At 35.1% G+C, this 24,534-nt stretch overlaps 1 protein-coding gene and 1 long non-coding RNA gene across 4 annotated transcripts in view; one reads left to right on the top strand and one right to left on the bottom strand.

The window, feature by feature from the left end:
• Agmo (alkylglycerol monooxygenase) overlaps positions 1-24,534 on the bottom strand; it is a 340,294-nt gene that overhangs the window by 82,493 nt on the left and 233,267 nt on the right. The gene's annotated exons all lie outside the window — the stretch shown is intronic.
• The window catches only part of Gm34408, a 28,294-nt gene continuing 28,168 nt past the window's right edge, over positions 24,409-24,534 (top strand). For 2 of the 3 annotated variants that reach the window (XR_001780601.2, XR_872688.2), the window contains exon 1: positions 24,446-24,504. This is a non-coding gene — a long non-coding RNA (predicted gene, 34408). The other variant, XR_003950116.1, reaches the window with a different exon arrangement.

The raw sequence follows: 24,534 nt of genomic DNA, 5'->3' as shown, positions 1-24,534 counted from the left end.
AGGAGTTGGGTGGGTGGGAGAGCACCCTCATAGAAGTAGGGGAAGTGGGGATGGGATAGGTGGTTTTTGGAGGGGAAACCAGGAAAAGGTATAACATTTGAAATGTAAATAAATAAATATTAAAAAATTCAAAATTAAAAAAAATGAAAAAGACAAACTCGGGGGAAAGGAATTAGGGGAAGACTCCAGCTGATTAAGAATCAGCTCTTAATCCAGTGTCTCCTGAAGAATTGAAAGCTGCTGACAACTGTGTGATAGGAAATAGACTTTTCTCCATTCAAGTCTCAGATGGCTGACACTGGCAACATTTCAGAGGACCAAGCCAAGCCGTTTTTGGATTCGTGTCTCATTGAAACTGTCAGAAATAGTGTATTACTGTAAGCTGTCAGACTTGTGATGATACTCTTAGGCAACGAGCAGCTAATACATCTAAAGAGCTCCAGTTAATAGCTTGTTTATATGACATCTGGTTCTCAGAAGGAAGAGCATTTGAGCAAGATGAGGTGTACAGTGAAAAACCTCAAGGGGAGGTACAGTAGAATGTTCTAGGGTAAGGAAGGAGATCATGCATCTGCTACAGAATGAGTATCAGGAGAGTAACAGAAGAAAAAATAAAAGCTTTATCAAATCTATTAGCTACATTAAAGACTTTCAGGTTTGAAAGAAACAAAAACAGTGCTTCAAGCAAAGAGGGTCTAACAACCTTAAAACAGGCTCATACTATATACTCTGGTGAAGATATGCTAAAGGTAGTAAAACGTAGTGATAGAGGCCAGATAGGAGATGATCACAATAACCCCAGTGGGAAGGGATGGTGGCTTATAACAAAATGAGTAGTTCTATGATGTAAGAGGGTGTTGGAATCTGTTTGTATTCTGAAGATACCATCTACAGATTTCCAGATAAAGTGCTTATAACTGTAAGAAAGAGAAGCCTCCATGTGACTACAAAATTTGGTTAGTTGTAATCCATTGAGGCAACTCTAAGGGAACAGATTTTATGTGTTTATTTTCCCATGAGTGTAATGAAGTTTGACTCAATTAAAAGTATGAGACACTTGAAACTTGCATAGGCTGGGTGGATATGTCACAGCAGTACTGCAGTGCCAGTGAATCACAGGGAATGGCTGGCCTTTGGGTCTACATAGGTATGGACCTAGATAACTTTCTAACATGGTTAACACGAAGACAGAAGGGAGGCAAAAGCTAAGCTTACAACTACTTCAAAATATAGGATAAGAAGAAGACAGTAACTGTAGTCTGAGAGAGTCAAAAAGAAAGACTGTTCCTAGGCAGAGACAGAATCCACAATGAAATGTAGGTCAGGATCAAATAAATGGCAGCTACTGGATTTATTTGAGCCATTCATATATTCAGAAGACTGGACCTGAAACAACAAAGGGATATAATTGAAACAGGCCACAGGTCATGGGATAAATTCCAAAGATTAATGTGCCATTGATGTTGTTTCCAGATGAAATAAAAATGTATAGTAACTGGCAATGTGGAAAAGAGAATTATTGGAAGGACATTATTGTGGAAGTGGGAAGGGATAGCCTCTTCCCCAGGGGGAAAAAATGCTTGATAGGAAGGAAGAAAGTTTGTTTCTCAGGGCAGAAGCAGAGTCAGTATAAGCAGATATTTGCTTGATGTGTCGCAGTTTATCAAATTTCTTAATTTCTTAAGTTTCTCAATTAAACAGAGAATAGAACTGTCAGCTAAAAGTAAGGTTTAAAGGAGGATGTGAGTCCCTAAACTAGCAATATCCATAGTTTAAGACAAACCCTGTGAGAACTGGCAGGAGAACAACCGAATTTTGTTTCTGTGTTAGGGAAGGAAGAGCTTGCATTTCCTACTCATAGAGTTGTCTTCTTCCTCTTTCTTCCCCAGGCCTTCTTTCTCTTTGTAGCCTGGCTATGTGAACGTGTTCAGGTGAAGGCAACAGTGGTTAGAATTAACTAGAGTGGATGTTTTATAAAGCTCCATAAAATTATAGAAAGATGATTGTAAGTAAATAGAAAAGATCACTTATTCGTGTAAACATTTAAGTACAAATGAATTCTGAGAGAAGAGGGGATATGGAAGATGATTAGATTAGGACGCAGTAAGATGCTTTTGGTTAATCTATATGTGAGAGTAAATGATAGATGCTATTCATATGCTGTGGTTGACAACGTGGGAAGTAGAGGCCAATGAGCAGCACCATGTGACAGATTTGCAGGTGGCAGCAGTTATCTATAATAAGAGATTCTGTATTTGCCAGGCACTGGCAGAGCCTCGCAGGAGACAGCTATATCAGGCTCTTGTCAGCAGGCTCTTGTTGACATACGCCTAGTGACTGGGTTTGGTGGTTGTTTATGGGGTGGATCTCCGGGTTGGGCAGTCTCTGGATGGTGCTTCCTTCCATCTCAGCTCCAAACTTTGTTTCTGTAACTCCCTCCATGGGAATTTTGTTCCTCATTCTAAGGAGGAATGAAGTATCCACACTTTGATCTTCCTTCTTCATGAGTTTCATGTGTTTTGCAAATTGTGTCTTGGGTATTTTAAGTTACAGAAGTGGATGTTCACAGTCATCCATTGGACAGAGCACAAGATCCCCAATGAAGGAGCCAGAGAAATACCCAGGGAGCTGAAGGGGTCTGAAGCTCCATAGGAGGAACATCAATATGAGCTAACAGGTACCCCCAGAGCTCTTTGGAACTATACCACCAATCAAAGAAAACACATGGTGGAACTTGTGGCTCTAGCTATATATGCAGCAGAGGATGGCCTAGTCAGTCATCAGTGGGAGGAGAGGCCCTTGGTCCTGTTCTATGCCCCTAATATAGGGGAATGCCAGGACCAGGAATGGGAGTGAGTGGATTGGGGAACAGAGGGAGGGGGAAGAAGAAAGGGATTTTTGGAGGGAAGACTAGGAAAGGGAATAACATTTGAAATGTAAATAAAGATGGCCTAGTCGGCCATCACTGGAAAGAGAGGCCCATTGGACTTGCAAACTTTATATGCCCCAGTACAGGGGAACGCCAAGGCCAAAAACTGGGAGTGGGTAGGTAGGGGGGTGGGGAGGAGGGTATGGGGGACTTTTGGGATAGCATTGGAAATGTAAATGAGGATAATACCTAATTTTTAAAAAGTGAAGGATATAATAAAAAAAAGAAAATAGCTAATAAAAAAGATATACCATTGTTACATATGGATAAGAAAAACTGCTCCAAACAGATGATACTGAGACATCATAACACAGCAACAATGAGGCACTAACTGTATACCTTTTAGAAGGGTGAAAACAAACAAGGACAACAGTAAAAACCTCACAGTGTTGGTGACAATAAGAGGCACCAGGAACTCTCACTCACTGGTGATGGCCACACTGTGTACCACTGTAAGCATCGTGTCACTTCTCAGTAAATCTATAGATGTAGACAGGACAGTAATGGCATTTCTAGGAATTAACCCTGTTGAGTCTAATACAGATCCACAAAGGAAAAAAAAAATTCTGTGGTACATCCAAGGGAATTCCATTTGAGATGTGGCTAGGACTAAATAATTAGAAGAGATTAGGTTTGACTTTGCTAATATATGTCTGTGTATATTCAGATTTTCCAGAATTGAGTTAAGGGTGACGCTGGGTAAAATGAAAATTTCTAGAAACTAAAAAGCATTAAGAATGAGTGAATCCTGTTCTGGTGGCCTGATGATGGACAACTGTAAGGGGTTGTGACTAATACAGATTCATGGGAAGAGATTCAAAAGCTCAATGCTTTTATATATCCAGATGATTAGTAGACAGGTTCATTAATGAAATTATGTCTCGAAAAGCAACTGGTCTTACTTTGAGTAAGAGAAAGAAAAATTAGGGCAGTGTATTTAGAAATTACTTTTTATACTCTCCCTTGTACCCAACACAGTTTTTATGGCATAACAGAGTCATCTTTATATCAAATAAGAAAGATTATAGGGTGCTTCTTTAAATTACTTTAATGGCTTAATTCCTGCCAGGATAGAGTCTAACTGAGCTCTGCAGGACCATTTGGGCCTTGCTCAGCCATTAATTAGAAAGAGGAAAAAAAGGCAGTATATGTAAAGGTTAGAAGCAGGGAGAGGGAAGTGAGAAATAATACAATAATATAATGATTACAAAAGTAAAAGGAAAAATAGTTTAAAAATTACTTCCTGTTTATACCATATTTTAGTTTGGTTTGATATTAATATGAATTTTGCTTTTACAAAAATTGTTCAAACAAAAAAGTTGGCATTTCTTGAACTAAAAAAAAGTGAACAAGGATACAAGTATATTATCAAATATGATTTGTTATCATATATATGACATAAAACATGGTAAGTATGTGCTGGATGGTTAAGAAAGATGCCTTTATCTAACCTAGGATAACTGTCTTGGGAGGGCTATTATATAATCCCCATATTAAGGTATGAGGTTTTGGCTATTGTAAACATGCTACAATAAGTTACTGATGATAATATACAATCAATATACAAACTAAAAGTTATTGATATCTTAGTTGATAATTGACATGAAAATCCGTATTTAATATTCTTTTTAGCAAAGAAGTAAAGATAACTAATTCTTAATTTTCCTTGTTTGAAAAGATAAGTGGCAAAATTAAGAGTTTTCTTAGTCATAAGAGGCATTTAAATTTTGTCCTGTCAATAATAAATAGAATTTTTTCAGTCATATAAACTATTAAACAATTCATCACAACAACAAGAATAGAGTTAAAGTCTATTATGTTTTCTTACAAATGTAATATACCTAAAACACTGTCTTTTCAGGATGTTATTGTACTATTGAAGGCAATTATAAGCAGAGGTGGAGGGCAGAGGCAGACATAAGAAATGCTTCTCCATCTAACTGAAATCATATGCTTTCCCACTACACTGGAATACTCCTGTGTACGACTGTTGTGGGCAATGGAGATTACCACCCACTTAAAAATTCAAGCTGAAACATGAAGCTGATGTTCAGCACCACACCCAACCACATACCCCAAACAGATTTGTTTTATGAGTCTTCCTTTGTAGTTAACCAAAACTGTATTTAAATAATCTGCTTAGCATAATGTGAAAGCTCAGAATAATAAAGTAAAAACACACGATGCTCCAGTCTTCACTAGATTTGTAATCCTCCCGCCAGATGATCATTTTTCCACAGTCTGGCTGTGCTAGCCATGTAAATTACTAATACCAAGCTGCAGATTTGGTTTATAATTGAGTAAAGGCTGGAACATCATCTTCAGACAGAAAGCAGTGTAGTTCTACTTCAGTGCTTCTTCTAATCATAAGCACATAATTAGAAATGAACTTTTGAACTGGGTTGGTGTATAGGACTGAAGGTGTTTCCATTTAGTAGATTTAGAGTTTCATGTTCCCACTCTGCCTCTCTTCACATCCCCCCTCTCCCCACTCATCACCATTTCCTTCCCCCTGTCTTCATTCAGTTTTTAGATGATCAAGATAACTAAGCGGTTTCACATATCAATTCATTTTCTCTAATACTGTATTCAGTATACTTAAAAGCATTGCCCTAATACAGGCTCTGTGTCATCTGTATAAGTAAAAAGTCCTAGAATCCACTGGACATTTTGTCTGTGATATCGATTCATTCTTTTGTTTGCCTATATCAAGATGAGATCAGAATATATTCAAAGTGCTTTCTTGGTGAGAAACAAAACAGAGAGACTACATGACGTTGTGAATTACCTGTTATGCAGGTAATTTTCCTATAAGAATGAAGTATGAGGCAAAGATATGGTTATTGAAAACAGCAAAATAAATAGAGTTTTTGTAATATCGAATGAATGAATGAATGAATGAATGAATAAATAAATAAATAAATAAATAAAGAGTTAAGGAAGAAAAAAACTACACACACACACACACACACACAAACAAAACAAAACAAAACAACAACAACAACAAAAAACCCAAAAAACTCTACTTTAGAAAGGTAGGTGTGATGGAGAATCAGGTCTTTAACCTCAGCACCCAGAAGGTAAAAATGGGTGAATCGTCTTCAGTTTTAGGCTAGCCAATTCTATACTCTGAGTTCCAGGCCTGCCAGAGCCACACTAAGAGGCAATCAAAAACCAAACTTACTGAAAAACAAAAACAAAAGTAAATAAAATAAATAAATAAATAGATAAAAGGTATTAGGTTATATGTATCATAACTTATTTATATGTGTATAATATTTACATTTATGCATTTATGTAACTGATTTATATGCACTTATTTCATAAGTATATAAAACATCCATTAGTAAACATATCTTTATATTTGGTATTTATTATGGTAGTATAATAATATAATAATTCTGGGAATGCTCAAAATATTCCTTACATTCATTTATTCATGTAAAAATATTCACTTAAAATAAGGAAAGGCATACAAAGAATTTCTGAGACAACAGATATTACTGTTCATTATACACCTGAATAGCAAGTGTAGGGAGGTAACCAGAGTAGCCAATGACCCCAGTCAAACAGTAGCTTAAATTATATTTGAAAAAAATAATCATGCTTTTTGTAATAATTCTTCACAACATTTTTCCTTACTAAGTACAATAAGGATTGAAGATTTAAAATCATATCTTAATACTACCCTTGCTTCTCATATTTAAGTCATACCTCTCTCATTAATACTAAAGAGATGCTGTGATGAAAAACTCATTCCTTCAATCAATTAGAATTTAAGGCTTTAGAATGAACTAGCCTGTCCTCCAATGGTGATTCATTTTTCTATCCATCTGGCTTATTGGTAGAGTTGCTATTTCTATTTGGACTTATCTCAGTATGTATCATTTTCAGACTCTCTTCCAGGATCTCATTTTTCCAAATGTCATCCTGGAGAAGTCTATGAAACAGACACGAAATTTTAGCTAGAAATAGATCTTGCATACATTTTTATGAATACAGTTTCATCATTGATAGAAATTTTACAAATGAAGTGTCTACTATATATAGTATTTTAATTTGTCTGCTTATGAGGAGCAATCATTTGCAAAAATCATAATATTCCATATATGTCAGTAAACAAGAGAGATTCAGGTGGCAACATACAATATGTAGAAAACTAAAATATGTAATGATGTCACTGGTTTCAAGGTAATTGGATCAGTTTTTGGAAATTCCAAAGAAATGTAGACTTTCTGATTAGGGCATTGATTTAACCCAACAACCATTCTGACATTTAGTAAATCTGGCACATAGTAGGAGACTGGAGATAAATGTAAAAGGCAGTTTTGTCAACCTCTGGGCGAACTTGTCCCAAAAGAAGTACTTGCTGTATTTCAGAGAATTACATGAGATAGGAGAATAACTCTGTAATTATTATGTGAAACACTGAAATATTACCGTTTCATTTGTTTGATCTAGTTATTATTTTATTACTTGAAAAATACTATTGTTTCTAGTTATTAACTGTTTCCTGGTAAAAACATAATAGATAATGATAATGAGGCATGTTTGCCACACTGAAATATATCATATATTGATTGAAATATAGATAGTACCATTGAATTAAAAAGAAATAAGGCTTTGATACTAAGCCAAATACTTTCAAGGATCAGGCAAAAAGTGAATCTTTAATTGTCAAATACCATTAAGCACAAGTCATCAAAATAAACATATTGACTTAATAGAAACATTTCATTGCAAGTTCTTCATATTTACTTTAATTCATAATTTATTTAGGTTTAGGGCAATTATTTAGAGACAAATTTTACAATTTTGTATAATGTTATACAGTTTTATTGCCCCCTGCAATAATGATTTTGTTTATGGTGCCTTCTGGTAGACTATGCTCAAAGAAGACATAGTGCTTTCATCTACTTGAAATAGCAGTAAAAATTGGAAAATAAAAATGGGTGCACATATTAATGCAAAATTATTGACATTTAAAAGCCTTGATTGCAATAACCAAAGACATACTGGAATTGAAATTCAAAATTATGCTTTCTTCTATAGAAAGCTACAGCAGACTATCCTAGTATATTATAAATATTTCAAAATCTAAAAAATACAACAAGGTAAATTTTATGATTCCAATAAATGCCAGAGATAATGAAATATAATAAACTATACTCAATCCAGTAAAATTTACTTTCAGTTTGCATATTACTAATACCAATGTAATGTCTCTCGCCGATTAAACAATTAATATGGATGCCAAACTTGGGCTATATGTTCATAAAGAAATAATACATTTTCTTTTCACATAAACATAGATAGAATTATAGTCGGTTGTATTTTTACTCCTTGGTTTTATTTGTAAACAAAAGACACATTAATATCCCTTTTTTCAGTTACCTGTTACTGTCACTTTATGATAAAAAGACAAAAATCATACTAAGTACATGAAGGTTCAATTGCCTTATATATGCTGTAAAGATATTGATGTAAAATGTCTTTATATTTCTTAACTAACCAATGTATTACTGCTTTCCTTCTCAAGATGATTTTATTAAAACTAAACTTTCTTCAATCTGAACTGCCATGTCTGTTCCTACATCAATCCATTTAGTTACCAATATGGAGTCTGAATTCATACACACACACACACACACACACACACACACACATTTACATTTACAAAAAATGTAATTGTGTGCATGCATTTTCTATAATCATTACACTCTGAGATACTCTGTATGACTGATTTCAGGGGCTAAAATTATATGAATTCAGTGATTCCTAAATAATTATATTAATAAGCGCTATGCATTAAAACAAGTGTAAAAATCATAACACCATAAAAAATTAATACAGTCCACTAAATGACTGAGAGTAAGATAACCCAACATTTCTACTGGTTTTAACTATAACTCTCTCCTATTTGATAGTTCAATATTTGTTGCAGAATATTTGATCACAATATGAACCCCAAGATTGTATTATGTACTGGAAAAACCTGTTTTTATGGTGTGTCCCAGCCTTCTCACATATCTTTAATCCAAGAGGGTTTTTCTTGAACATTGTAAATAGAATTAAATAAATTCAACCATAGCAAGAGGCAGTGCAAGAAACCAGTTAGCAGGAAGAGAACAGATAGTCTCTCTCTGTCTCTGTCTCTCTGTCTGTCTCTGTCTCTGTCTCTGTCTCTGTCTCTCTCTCTTTCATTTACATCTCAATTGCTGCTCTCTGGTTCCCCTCACAGAGTCCCTTCTCCCTTTCCCCTTGCCTTCTGAAAGGATAGGGTACCCCTGGGTATCCCACACATACCCAACTAAGTTTCTGAAGGGTTAGGTGCATTCTTTCCCATTGAGAATTGGCAGTCTTGTTTGGAAATGGATTTCACAGAGAGGCAACAAACAGCTATAGGACTAGACCCTGATCCAGTTGTTGGGGGAACAATATGAGATTATTAAGAAAAAACATAGATATTCAGAGGAAGTTAGGAGGATTGACAGATAGACACACAGGAAAACACAGAAAGTAGAAGGGAGGGATTTTCAATCTGAAAGAAGGTTGGGTTGTTTGTTTTTGGGACTGCTGTAGAGATGGGATTACTTCTGGGACTTCTATGAGACACAAGATTAGCTGGATTCCTTCTCTGCCTCTCTGAGCTAGCAGACTTTCACACCAGCTTCTAGCTCCCTAGTAGAATCTATTGATTGAGATTTTGTTAAAAACAAACAAACAAAACAAAAACTCAAAACAAACAGAAAACAAAACAAAAACAAAACAAAACAACAACAACAACAAAAAAAAACAAATCTTGCTTCTCTATTTCACCATTATAGCTTTTTCAGCAAGCTGTAGGATGAGTTCTTAACATCATTTGCTGTGTTTAAGGGTATAAATAAGACTTCAAACATTGAGACCAGCTGTCACAAACTGGCAACCCTAGTCACTTGGTTGGGCGAGAAAGGTGCCCAAGGCCGGAGACTTGTGAATTCAAGGCCTACCTGGGTCAAAGAGTAAATACAACACCAGTGTGAGCAACCTAGCAAAATACTGACTAGAAAAAAAACAAAAATAGTAAAGTATTTGGAGAATGCTGCTAAATTATAGAGTTCTTTCCTGTTATGCAAGAGGCTGAGAGTTCAACCCCCAGTAGCAATAAGTAAATAAACAAAGCATTAAGTCAATTTTTTTTCTTTGCCTCTGTTAGTCAGTTTATGTTTCAGAGAGATCAGCCAAATATTAGGATGTGTAAGTTAGATCTTTAAAATTTGTTATTGGTGAGAACTTTTCATTAATACATAGATGGCTAAGGATATTTACATGAAAACATCAGAACCTTTGCAAACAATTTCATCAGACTTCTCAAATTTCTGTATTAAGATCTATAAGTCTATTGGGTACATTTTAACTGACCAAGTAATATACATGTGCTAGATCTGGTTCTTTATAAAACTTACCAGGTACACATTCCGTGGGAAAAAATGGTGACCTGAGAATCCCTAGACTGTTAAATTCTTGGCATCTTGAGCTAAATAAGTAGTTTTGTATCTACATTAGTTCTCTTTGAGTTACTGTGGACATCTTGAATATCAGATTATGACACCTAGGTTTCTCACTGTCACTCTCAAAGAATATCAATTATCACAAAAATAAATTTTGGTTAAATTAGACACACAATTATAGTAACTCATTAAATATAACCTCTAAGTTTTAAATGGCATTGTCCTTCACATTAGCATGTATAGCCTACAACCACATGTTTACTGTGACTTGACCCACCTTACACGATGGCTTACATTTGTTCATTTGGAGGCATTTATCATAACCTTTTTCCCAATAATCAAAAATAGAAAAAGGCTTTATAAAAACTGTGTCTTCTCTGTCTCGCATTCCTTAGGTAGGAAGGGCTTAAAAATCAACCCTCCAGATTAATGAGGAAAGATCTCTGGCACTCCCATGTCAATCTTTGAATATATTTATGAAAAAATTTATAGACTAAAGGAAAGTAAGAATTTATCAGATGACAGATTCTTCAATTTCTCCTACTTTCATAAAAGCTCTGATTTACATTTTGCTCTTTAATTCAATTTTTTATTATTATTTTTGTGCTCACTTTTATATACATTTAAGGCAAATTATAAACTTTGTTAGAGAAAAAGATTATAGGGATTATAAAGGCCAGGAAAAAAGAGCAGAACTTAACACCAAGAGAAGAAAGAATAACTCCATCTTTGTAAACAGAAGAGTTTAAAAGAACTTTCTTAGGGCCTCTAACACTTTTGGCAAGTATCAAGTCTCCTTCAACTTCTAAGGCCGGGAGCTGGTCCAAATCTCTGGTAGTCAGAGAGCATCTGCGTGTGTTGTTGTTCTAGTACCTGACAGCTCTGGCTCTGTTTGCAATATTTTTTTTATTCATTTTTTGTAATATCTTTTTCCTTGTACTGAAAATAGGGTTTTTCCTTTCCATGATTTATACTGATTACAAGTTTCCCTTATCGCTCCTCTTTCCAGTTTCTCCCCACCTCCACTTCCATCCAGAGCAACGCCCTTTCTCTCTTATTTGAAAAAAGCATATTTTAAACAATAATAATAAAATAAAATATGACACAATAAGATAAAATGAAGACTGGCACATAAATGTTGCAATAGGACAGAACACAAACAAAACAAAACAAAACAAAACAAAACAAAACAAAACAAAACAAAACAAAACAAAACAAAACGAACAAAAGCATAAGGAAGAGAAGCTGAGAAAGCCATACCTGTTCTTAAACATTGAGAAACCCTATATTAACAATAAAATGGAAGCCATCATATATAAGGAAAACAGTTATAAGGTAAAAATAGAAGAAAATATATAAATAAATAAAAATAGTAAGAAAAGTTTTTTTTTGTTTTGTTGTTGTTGTTGTTTGTTTTTTTAAACGAGATTAAAAGAAAAGCAGAAGCTCTGACAGGAACATGAGACAAGGTAAATTCAAAGCTATCCTTGTGTTCATTTCCTGTCCGCCATTTTCCGCTGTGGATGTGATCTAGCCTTAAGAGTAGTTTGATTCCCTAGTAAATTTTCATTTGCAAGTGGTTATCAATTGGAGATTGCTTTAGGGTTAGGAAAGGGAGGCTCGTGTCTACTTCTTATTCAGCTCTCTGTCCCTATCTGCTGAGGATTCATTCACATTCTATGCATGCTGCCTTAGTCTTAGTGAGTATATATATATATATATATATATATATATATATATATATATATATATATATATATCAAACTTGTTACATAGAGAGTTTGGATTTCTTGGAGTCCTCCATCCCCTTTTGCTCTGATACTCATTCTACCTCATTTTTCACAGTATTCCCCGAACTCTGAGTGGAGGGATTTGATAAATGTATCAATTTTATAGATTGTTCCAAGGTGTCTCCTATTCTGAATATTGTCTGGCTGTGGGTCTCTGTGCTCATTCTCATCTGCTGAAGAAAGAAGCATCTAAGATGACGGCTAAGCAAGACAATGATCTATGAAATTAGCAGAGTGTGACGTTAGGAGTCATTTTTATTGTTGCATTTTGTGATTGTTTTAGAACAATGATCTATTTTACTGGGTTGCTAGGCTATCTAGTCTCAGGTTTTTGGTCATAAAGCATAGCAGTATAGGGTATGAATTTCACCTCATGGACTGGTCTTCAATTTATATCAGTGTAGGGCTGAAGTCTCTATTTGGACACCAACTAGACTTTGTCTGTGTTCAAGGCTTTGTGTCAGCATTGTCTTCAGTAATGGAGGCTTGCTATTAACCTCTTTAAGTATGGCTTGGCAATTTGTATATCTTCTTTTGAGAATTCTCTGTGTAGGCCTGTACCCCATTTTAAATAGGGTTATTTCTTTTCTTAATATATATTGGTTTTTTTAGTTCTTTCATGTTTTGTATATTAGAACACTATTAGACATGTGGTAGACAGTTGAAACATTTTATAATTCTGTAGAATGCTACTTTGCCCAAATTACATAATCCTTGCCTTGTAGAAGATTTTTAGTTTCATAAGGTCCCATTAATTAATTGTTAAGCTTAGTAAGTGTATCGATAATTATGTTCTGTTCAAAAACGTCTTTTCTTGTGCCTGTGAGTTGCAAGCTATCCCCCTTGTTCTATTCTGTCAGGTTCAGTGAACCCAGTTCTATGAGGAGGTCTTCCATCCATCTGGAGTTGAGTTTGGGGTGGGATTATATGTGCAGAATTCTTTGGATTGTTTTACATGCCATGATATAGTTTGACCAGCACGGTTGGTTGAAGAAGGTAGGGTTTTGTTGGTGCTGGTGGTAACATTGGTTCCTTTTCTGGTTTCTTTACCAAAAATCAGCTTCTCTTAAGTGTATTAATTTAAATCTCTGTCTTCCATTCAAATTTATTGAGAGATAGATCTGTTTTTGTCCCAATTCTACTCTGTTTTTATTAGTATTGCTCTATATTACAACATGAAATCTGGGATGAAGATACCTCCAGAAATTACTTTATTATTCCAAATTCTATTAGCTCTCCTGTGTTCATTTTGAATGTGAGTATGTGCATGTATGTTTGGCTATGTCTGTGTGTGTGTGTGTGTGTGTGTGTGTGTGTGTGTGTGCGTGTTTTCAAATGAATCTGAAAACTGTCCTTTCAAGGTGTGGAACCATCCTGGAGTTTTGATGGGGATAACATTGAATATAGAGATTACTTTTAGTAGAATGACTATTTTGACTTTATTAATCTTATTGATCCAAGATCATAGGAGAGCCTTCCTTCTTCTGATATCTTCTGCAGTTTCTATTTTCAACATCTTAACCATTATTATCATGCAATTCTTTCACTTGCTTGATTAGAGCTTCCACAAGTTATTTTATAATATTGCAGACTATAGTAAAAGGTATTCTATCCCTGGTGTCTTTTTCAATTAATTCGCCATTTATTTATAGAAGGGCTAGTGATATACTAAAATTTAATTATGTACCCAATGACTTCAATGAAAATGTTTAATAATTGTAGGCATTTCCCAGTAGAATTTTTAGGGTCACTTATATATACAACCAAGTCATCTACAATGAAAAAATAATTTAGCTTCTTTCTTTCTAATTTGTATCCCCTTGATCTCTTTCAGTTGTCTTATTGTTCTAGATAAGACTTTAAGTATTATACTGATAGGTATTGAGGGAGTGAACAACTTTGTCTTGTTCCTGATTTTAATGGAATTGTTTTGAGTCTTTCTTCATTCAAGTTGATATTTTCTGTGGGCTTACTATAAATTACCTATATTATGTTGATGTATTCCCTTGTATCCCTAATATCTCTAGAACTTTTAATGACTACTTCTATTGCACTGGGGTTTATAAGCATGTTAAAATCATTTCTCTGATCTCGATTTAACTTTGGTAGTTGGTATATGCCAAGAAATATTTCCATTTCTTATAGATTTTCCAATTTGGTAGAGTAAAGTTTATTAAAATATGCCCTTATGATTCTCTGTATTTCACTAGTGCTTAACCTAATTAATTTTCTCAAAGAATCAGCTATTTGTTTCATTGATTCTTTGTGTCATTTTCACAGCTTCTATTTTATTGATTTCATCTATGAGTTTGTCTGTTTTGCTGTCTACAGATTTGGGGTGTAATTACTTTTGTTTGTTGTAAAGCTTTCAGGTGTGCTATTAAATTGCATTATAATTTTTTTCCAGTTTAGGTGGACATTTAGTGTTTTGAACTTGCTTCTTAGAATTACTTTCACTCTGTATTATATTTTGGTATGTTGTGCATTCACTTTTATTCTGTTGTAGAAAGTCTTTAATTTCTACTTTAATTTCTGTCTTTAACAATTTTTCATTCAGCAGTTTCCATGTGTTTGTATACTTTCTGTTTCTGTTGTTATTCACATCCAGTTTTTAATCTGTGGTAGCCCAAGAGTATGTAAGGTGTTATTTCAATTTTATTTCATCTGTTGAGACTTGCTTTGTAGCCAAATATGGGGTCAGTTTTGAAGAAAGTTCCATGCAGTGCTAAGAAAATGATATATTATTTTGTGTTTAAGTGAAATATTCCATAAGTACCTGTCTGTTAATTTTGTTTATACCATGAGTTAGCTTTGGCAATTTTTGGTTTAGTTTTTGTATAAGTGAGCTGTCTATTGGCAAGAGTGGGTTCCTAAAGTCTATCACTATCAGGGTGTGAAGTTCAATATGTAACTTAAACTGTAGCCATGTTTTGTTTACAAAGGTGAGTGCTTTTTTGTTGTTTGGTGAACACACTTTAAGAACTGCAATGTTCTCTTGACTGACTTTTCTTTGATGAGTATGTGGTGTTGTTCCTTATCTCTTATGGATAGTTTTGCCTTGATGTCTACTTTGTCATATATTAAAAGGATTATACCAGCTTTTTTCTTTGACCCATTTGTTTAGATTTCCATCTTTTAATTCAGAAATGATGTTTATTTTGTTGTTAAGGTGTGTTTCTTAGATGCAACAGAAGGACTGAACCTCATTTTTAACCCATTTTGTTCCTGTATTTTAATTAGAAAATTAAGGCTAATGATGTTGAAAGTTATTAAAGAGTGATGTTTTATTCTTTTGTATTACTTTTACTGTAGTGTGTGTGTGTTTCCTTTTGATTTGTCAGTCTGGGATTATTTTCTCCTTGTGTTTTCTTGATCATGACTAGCCTTTTTATGTTGGAACTATTTTTTCCTAGAACCTCCTATAAGGCTGTATTTGTAGATAGATATTGTTTAAATCTGCTTTTATCATGGAGTGTATTTATTTTCATCTACTGTGATTGAAAGTTTTGCTTGGTATACTAGTCTGTGCTAACATTTATGGTCTTTTATAATTTGTAGTATATTTTCCTATGCCCTTCAGTCTTTTAGAATCTTCATTGAACAATCAGGTGTTGTTCTAATAGTTATGACATTATATGTTACTTTGTATTTTCCCCTTACAAATTGTAATATATTTACTTTGTGCCTTATATTGAGTGTTTTGATTTTTATGTGTCTAGGGAAATTTCTGATACTGTTTAATTGATGTTCTGTATGCTTTTGTAAATTTATAGGTAGCTCCCTTTTTAAATGAGGATAATTTTCTACTATAATTTTGTTGAAAATATTCATGGGCTCTGAGCTGATATTCTTCTCCTTCATCTGGTAAGGAATTCTTTTGGAATACTGACAGAAATGGTCACTGGGTGTTCTGGATAAAATTTGTCTCTAGATGTTTAGAGAAAACTATAGTACAACTTAATCTTTATTTGAAAGGTGCAGTGATTTCAGCCTCAAAATATAATTCAAAAAGTATGTGCAGATAGATACCCTGCACAAACAGGCTTGTAATTTATCAGACACTCTTCAACATTCTGAGTCTCAAGAAGCAAATCAAACACTCCATTTATTTGGGGAACTGAACATTTTCCTCTCACCACCACATGACTCCTTGAGCTTTCAATCTTATTTCTACCATAGTTTCTTTTTTGTGGGCCTTCCAGTCCTACAGAAGGCACTTGAAGGAAAGCTCCAACGTTCAGAGATTAACCATACCCAAGAACACACAAGAAACAAATAACCCCAGACTGACAAATCAAAAGGAAACATACACACCTAAGAATAATGACCAACTTGCTTCTTTCTTCCTGTTTATAAGGTATTTAATACTGTATCTTCATGCTTGGTAACTCCTTTCATATTGTATTTTAGTAAGCAAAAAACAATTTTTTTCTAATTCAAACCATGACACTTTTCTGTGTATTCTATTAACACATTTGTTTTGAATTAAAATGATGCATAGATGCTTTAAAAATATGGAAAGTAAGACTTCATTATTCATGTAAAGTATATTGTTTAAGGGAAAAGAGTAGAATATTTGTCAGAGTTCTTTAGACTATTGTAACATTGTGTTTGGGAATTTCAAATATAGAAACTGGAGTTAATAAAAACATATAGTTTATGAATATAAGGCCACTCCTTTGAGGAGATGAGTTTGGTAGTATTAAGTTCGTTTTCTCTCTGATACATTTCCAAATCTCTTGAAATATCCCTTTTCTTTTAAGTAACATTGTCAATTCTAAACAGAAGTTTTGCCTAACTAGTTAGTGTATCATTGTTATACATAACCTTTCTTCACGGTCTTAGCTCACTCTGTCAGCTCAGATCTAACCTTTAAATTGTTGTGTGGTTTAACTCATAAAAACAGACAGGAACTGGTTCAAAAGGTGGAAGTTCATGGTGATGGGAGGAAAACAAAGACATGCAAGAGTGAGAAAGATCCCATTCAGGATGTACCCTTGCTTTTCTTAGTCTAATCATCCCCCCCCCTTATTAGACCCACTTGTGTCCTTAATTAACTGAGATGGCATTTTGAGATCTGTATTCCTAAAATTCTAGATTTCAAATAAATTTAATTCCTTGTTATCAACTCTCCTTCCCCAAATAGTGGCTTCTGAATAGCTGATTACCTGGGCTACAGTCCAGGAACAGAAGGAGGAGAGATAAACACAAATGTATTTCTGACAGTAACATTTGAAATCTTAAACATCAATCAATATACACAAACTTTTATGTTAGCATATACATATTTTACTGATAATTAAATAATTATGCCTTCAACTCTTATAAACAAAATTAATCTTTATTATGCATAAAATTTTCTTTAAAATTATTATTATATGTTTTAAAGAAAATGTTTAATAAAATTAAGTCTATCAAATGAGCTGGGTTTTTTCAGAATTATAAAATTTTAGAAGATATGATAAAAATTGCCAACTTTAAGCTGTCATTTGTCAAAAGAACCATTTTGTACTACACCTCAAAATATTTCAGTTCATTTTAGCTATTATCAGAGATGGAACTGCTCCCAAAAGATACACTTTTATATCATACTCACTTTATTCTATAAGCTCTAGGGCTTATGAAACAATTTGAAGCGATTAGGAACACGACAGAGATGACAGACAAGGTAACTTCTCTCTCTTTCTAAAAAATAAATATCCCAGCCTGTAGGTACATAATAGTAATTTGCTCTTTCCAGCACCCATGGTGGGGTGCCTGATCCTCTCACTGCCCTATCTGTATGTTCTTGTTCTCAGAGTTTGTCCTTACTGAATAAAATCACAAATCTCTTTATTGGTTTCTTGCTATATTTTAGATAATAGCTGTATTATCCAAATTATTAATGTGGATTATAGCCATGGAAGATACTGTATACCTATGGTTTCTTTATAAATTCTCCATTATCCACCAATCAATTTGTAAGAATATTTAGCAATTCTGATAATTGGCAAACTAGTAAATAAGAAAAAGAAATAACTTATTACAGAGACAAGTAACACATCAAGAAATCAGGCCAAGCTAAGACCTGTCATCAGGCCTGAAAGACTCACAGACTGGTGTTTCATTGTTTATCCCCCCATTTTTATATTACCATAGACCTCCTAAAATCCACATCACAGATGGTCTTTCTTCTCTATTGTTTCTTTAAGGGAAACGTGAATACCCACAATTTTTACAGACCATATTATGCCATAGTTTTTATATACCATGGAAGTCACCAGTTTCTTTTTTTGGTTCATTTCCCAGAGAGTCCGTGTCTATACACACATATATACCATCCACAGACAATCAGTAGATACTGAATATGCATTTTCTGAACTCATCCATAGAGGATCCAGGTGAATCTATCACTGCTAGCCTTTCTTATTACTTCTGCCCCCTATTAAAGATAGTAAACTAGAAAACCCCTGGAATTATGCAATTGAAGACCAACCACACCAACAAAGGGCTGTAAAGAATATACAGCAGTGAAAACAGAAAATATTTGCAATTCTTATAAAGAACAGGCATGTATAAATCATTGGTGGTCTACATTTTACTATTGTAGTTATTGGCATTATGGAACATAGTTTCAAATAGTCTTTTTTTCCCCCTCAAGTCAAATATCTTCATAGAAATGAGGCTATAACATACAGTGTGGTAAAATTTCCACCCTCTAATGATTCATGAGTGCAGTTCTACCCTGCCTTTGAAAGAAAGGTTCACCTCCTTCTTGACTTAAAACAGAGTAAATCACAGACAAGTTAGAATTATATTTGGCCATGAGATCAAGAATAAGACAATGCAAGGGAAGAGTATATAGCCAGCCTATCCCCCTCCCAGACACCTTCTTTTCTTTTGTATGAGAATGTCAAATGTTTTGAAGTGATTATGAAATACTTTCTATAAGTATGTTTCCAAGAAGCTATTATTCTGTAAGAAAATATAACCATAAGCACTTTAAAAGGTTGGCATGGTATAGGAAAGCTGACAAGAGTGAATAGAGTTTGTGTGAAGAACAAATTATAGATATTAACCTAACAAAAGGTGTTACACTTTGTTCACCACTCTTCCTGTGGGAACACTGATCTCTATGTTCAAAGAAAGCACTTTAGTCCATTGAGGAGAGGACACCCCATTGAAAGGCAATGCCTTCAGTAAAGCAAGTCAAGAAAATATGAAAAACATAATTTAGGAAGAAGACTTGAGTTAAACTATTAAGTGTTTCCCTCAGAGTGCAACAGATTAAATGTGACATGGACCAGAATGTTGTTTGTTCTTCCAGACAGGGTCCTGATGAAGAGGGTCAGGAGATAAAAGATAAAGATAAAAACTGATGCCAAAAATTCTTGGAGAAGATATTTTATTCCAAGCATGGAGATTAAGATTTACTATGTCTTGTACTCTATTTGCAGGAAGGAAATGGGATAAAGTGAGTAGAATTTATCATAAAATGGAAAGGAGTTAGCAGAACACTACCAATCAATGTTTTACTCAGAAATCTCTCAAGCATATAACAGCTTTGGGAACTGATACTCCAGTCTCTTCAAAGGGAAAAACCAAATTCCGAAGATGCAAAATGTTTATTCCTTTAAGGCCCAGGACTCAACCCTGGACTAGTCTTAACCAAACCCACCTTGAAGCAAGGACACAAAGCTAGGTTCATTTTGTCCTATCTCCAGAGCCTCTGAATAAGCCTTGGATTCATCCAGAGCTCAATAAAAAGTGTTTCATTCCCCTTATTTCCTAGATGAGGACTTATAAAAGGTAGAAGGGAAAATAAACAATGTCACAAAATAAAGGAAATTTGTTGAGTTTTTGACTGTGAAATGATGGTATTTAGAAGGAAAAAACATCAACTTTACCTTGACAGGGAAGAAAGAAGGAGATAGAGAAGTGGCAAAGAGTTATGAGTAAGATTTAGAAATGTGTGTTGCAGAGATAATTTCTTGGATACTGTGTGGAAGTGCAAGCACTAATTACTGCAATCCCAACACTTGGTAGGCTGCAGTAGGAGGATTTCAAGTTCAAAACTTGCCTAAGCTACATGACAAGATCGTGTCTCAAAAGAAAAAGGGAAATTAAATATGTCCATACTAATAATAAACACATATGATCCTGAAAAGAAAAACCTGATGGAAAATAAGCTGAGGCAAGATTTGAAAGTGGGATATTCATCAGTGAGAGAGGAACTCTGGGAAACAGTCAAGAGTGTGAGGTTTGCCTGCCAGTACTTGGAGGATGATGGACCTGTGAAACTGAGGAGGGTTAACTAGCTATGAGCAATTTTCTAGCCAGGTAAAAAGTGGTTCCTTTTAAGATAGAATGAATAGGAGCCTAAGTGCACTTCCTAGGCAAGAGAGAGGGACTGAGAAGCCTGGGCCTGTGGCAAAACTATATATGCCCAACTGAAAAGCCTGAAAAGCCCAGAGACAGAAGAGGTAGTGGGATAGAAGGAGAGATAGGAGGTTCTTGAGAAATTTACATCCCAATTCTTATCCACACAGGTAAAAGCCTGCACCTACCCAGAGCTGGGCAGTGAGGTTGGCCTATAGGAGTGCAGTAAATCAAGGAGCCAACACCCAGCACAACACCCTTTCTGATCTGCAGAGAAACTAGGCTCCTCCAGATACAGTTAAGAGGAAATGGTGGGAAAAAAAATTAATGGATTCGGTAAGAGATTTCAGAAGTCCTTACAGAAAGAGTTAGAGATTATATATATATTGTGTTAAAGGATGGAAAATTCAATGAAAATTCATTTGGATCCCTTATGGTTTTATATCATATCACTTACATACAGTGTAAGACATTCAAAAAGAAACTGAGCCACCAATCAGGTAGTATATATCACCTGATATGAGGCCCCTGACACATGCACAGAAGAGGACTACCTGGTCTGGACTCACTGAGAGAATATGTACCTAACCCTCAAGAGACTTGAGGCCCCAGGAAGTGGGGTGGGGGTGGGCTAGGGATATCATCTTGGAGACTGGGGAGGAGGAATGGGATGAGGAACAGTCTGATGGCAGACCGGGAGGAGATAATGACTAGACTGGAAAAAAAAATTAAAGAATAATAAAATATTGCATGTATGTAGTTATTTTTAGTACAATTATAATTTTATATATCTTCTTTAGGCAAGATCAGAAAAAAGCAGATATGAAAGGAAAAGACTAAGTAATTAAGTGCTACATTGGAGGACATAAAATAGATATTAGGGGACTCTTTACATCAAAAGTAAGAATCTTCAAAAGAATATAATCTGGATCCTACAACAACAGCAAAAATAAGGTAGTTCCAGGACCCCAGTGGAAGAGTGAGGGGAAGGACTGAAGGAGCTGAAGGGGCCTTATCGGGCATCCATGGGAGGGGAGGCCCTTGGTCCCACGAAAGCTCGATTTGCCTCAGTGTAGAGGAATACTAGGGCAATGAGGCAAGAGTGGGTGGGACAGGAAGCACCCTCATAGAAGCAGGGTAAGGGTGGATGGGCTAGAGGGTTTGCAGAGGGAAAACCAGGAAAGGGGATAACATTTGAAATGTAAATTAAATAAATAGATAGATAGATCGATAAATAAATAAATATGTATATTTACAAAGGTGAAGAACTGTAGTGGCAACCCAAAGAAATACAACATACTGAGTTAAAAAATACAGATCCAGTTTAATAGAGTCATCTTTGAAGAATATCATACAATAGCTTATGTATTTCATTATGTCCAGTTTGAAATTTTAAAATATATACATAGTTTAATACATCACAAAGTTGATGCATGTTTTAGAATTGAAACTGGCTTTTGCCTTGACTTTTGAAAAGGATGATTCTATTATTGCACATATTTTAGAGGTAATAACAATCCTGGAGATGCCTGATCAATTGAAGCTGATGATGCTTTGACATATGTATATACAAGAATAAACAATATTGTAGACAGGGTGGTATAAAAGATGTTATTGGCATATCGCACAATCCTCCAGCACAAACAATTGAAGAGACATATAACAGGACTTTAAAGGAAACATTCTTTGAATATACGGGGAATATAGGATCTCCCAAAGATAGTTTAACTAATGCTTTATTGACTTTAACTTTTTAAAATGTCAGTGTGAATGTAAAATGTCAGCCACTAAAATGCACTAATTTTTAAAAAGAAGTGATGAGTCAGCATTAATGTATAATAACCTCAGAAGTAGAAGAGAGAAATGTGTTGTGTTGTGTTGGGGGAGAGGTTTTGTCTTTGTTTTAAGAGCTAAAGAAAAGCTATACATTTTATCAAAATTAATAAAAATTAAAATGACTGGGGGAGACCTCCTGAAACACTAGGCTACATTCATGACATATAAATAATATATATATAAAACAAAAGTTAAAATTGTTGATCTATCCAGACCTAAGATTATAGTAATGATAAGATAAAAGGTAACTGACTAAATCTACTTCTAGACTAAAGAGCATTAACAAGCCAAATATATTGTATTTGGTATGGACTTTGTATATTGATATGGATTCAGGATTATATTTTGCTACAATATACTATCCATATATGTTTCAACTCTTATTTAAGTTTTTGTACCTAAACAACTCTCTTACAAATGTGATGTGAAGTTCTAGTCCTTTTGAAATCTGCTATTACTAACCCTTTGAGATAATTAAGAAATGCAAGTTAGTAATTAGTAAACACACTTATGTTTTTGTTAGACACTACTTTAATTAATTACAGAAACATGTTTGCTAGGTTGGACAGACAGTAAATAGCTAGAAATAAATGTTTGTCTATTCAGATATACTACATATAGAAAGATGGTCTTCAAATTCTCAGAGATCTAAAGAATATGACATTTAGACATGTCATATTAACATTAGGCTTTTCGGGACAATGAGACCTCTGCTCCTGGCAGCATGTCAATTCTACTTCAAAGAAGATGATGAGTATTGCAGAACCTCCATTTAGAGTTTTCTTAATATGTGGCAAGCTACCCAGTGGGCAGGAAACTGCCCTTGCCTCAATTGCAGACGGCATGCTATACAAACTGGACAAAAAGGTTGCAGAAAAGTCCACTGAATGGTTTTGACAAGACAAGGTAGGCAGTCCTTCATCATTCCTGCTTTATAGAAAAGTCAATGTGGGTCAAAAGGCTGAAGATGATGCTACAAAGTCGCAGAGAAACCTTGGCTAACCAAGGTAGCTAGCAACCTGTCATTTCTATACTTTGTAAGCTTCTTGCTCTGCACTTCCTATTTAGTCAAGTTACATGTATCCTTCTCAGGTCTCTGATCAGGTTGAAGACTAGATATTTACAGTCTCACAGTTAAGTTGTATATAATTTAAGGAAATGATATAATGTCTAAAATCATATTTTAAGTTGGTAATACAAGTTATGATAAAATGTGATTTAGGTACAGACCTTTGGACTCACCAAGCTAGGAAAGATGATGGAGTACTTAATCATTAACTGCAAAGAAAGCTTGAAATTTAAAAAAATATATATTTACTGCATTTATATGCAGAGGAACTGTTCAGGATCTTATTTTGTGCTACCACAGGACCCAGGCCAACCGCTCTGTGCTCCTCCTGATATAGGAGATGCAAAAGCTGCACAGCCTGACCCAGCACCACTCCGTAATACAAATATATATAGAGAGAGGTAGGAAGCGTGGGTGAGAAGAGTGGTGCAGAGGTAAAACTGGAGTAGACTTGTGAGGGCAGTGACAGTTGCAAGAGAGGACTGAGGTAGATCATAGGACATATCTTTGCACATTGGGACCAGCAGTGTGTTGGACAGCAGCCTTTCTGGGCTGAACCTTCTCAAAAGACCATGGTGGTCGGTGATGCCACAGAAGGAAATTCATGAGTAGTCCTGTTACAGCTGGGAACTGGGTTGATGTCTGCGGCCTGTGTCACCACCTAACAGCAAAAGGAAGCATATGATGTGGTTTGAATTCTGATCAATGTCTGAGGGCTTGCTGCCACTGGGGACTATATTGATGTGAATGGCCTGTGCTGTCACCTGGGGCTATGGTGATATCCAGGTTTGTGCTGCCTCTGAGGGTCATGACTGGGTGGGTACTACTGGAGCTGAGGTCTGTGTTGATGTCTATGACCAGTGTTGTCATTGAATACCATGGTGATATCTGTGCTCTATGTTGCAAGATGAGCTCATAATGATATTCAGTGGGCAGTGTTGCTGTCAAGGGCCTTGTTGATGTGAGTAGCCAGCATTGCCACCTGAGCCCATGTTCATGTTTGTCGTCTGTAGTTCCTCCACGGGTCTTGTATGTATCCATGGTCCTACGGTAGACAGA

Source organism: Mus musculus, chromosome 12, assembly GCF_000001635.26.
Source record: "Mus musculus strain C57BL/6J chromosome 12, GRCm38.p6 C57BL/6J".
Classification (NCBI taxonomy): Eukaryota; Metazoa; Chordata; class Mammalia; order Rodentia; family Muridae; genus Mus; species Mus musculus.
Note: the sequence above shows the minus strand (reverse complement) of the source record. Positions and strands in the feature narration are given on the sequence as shown.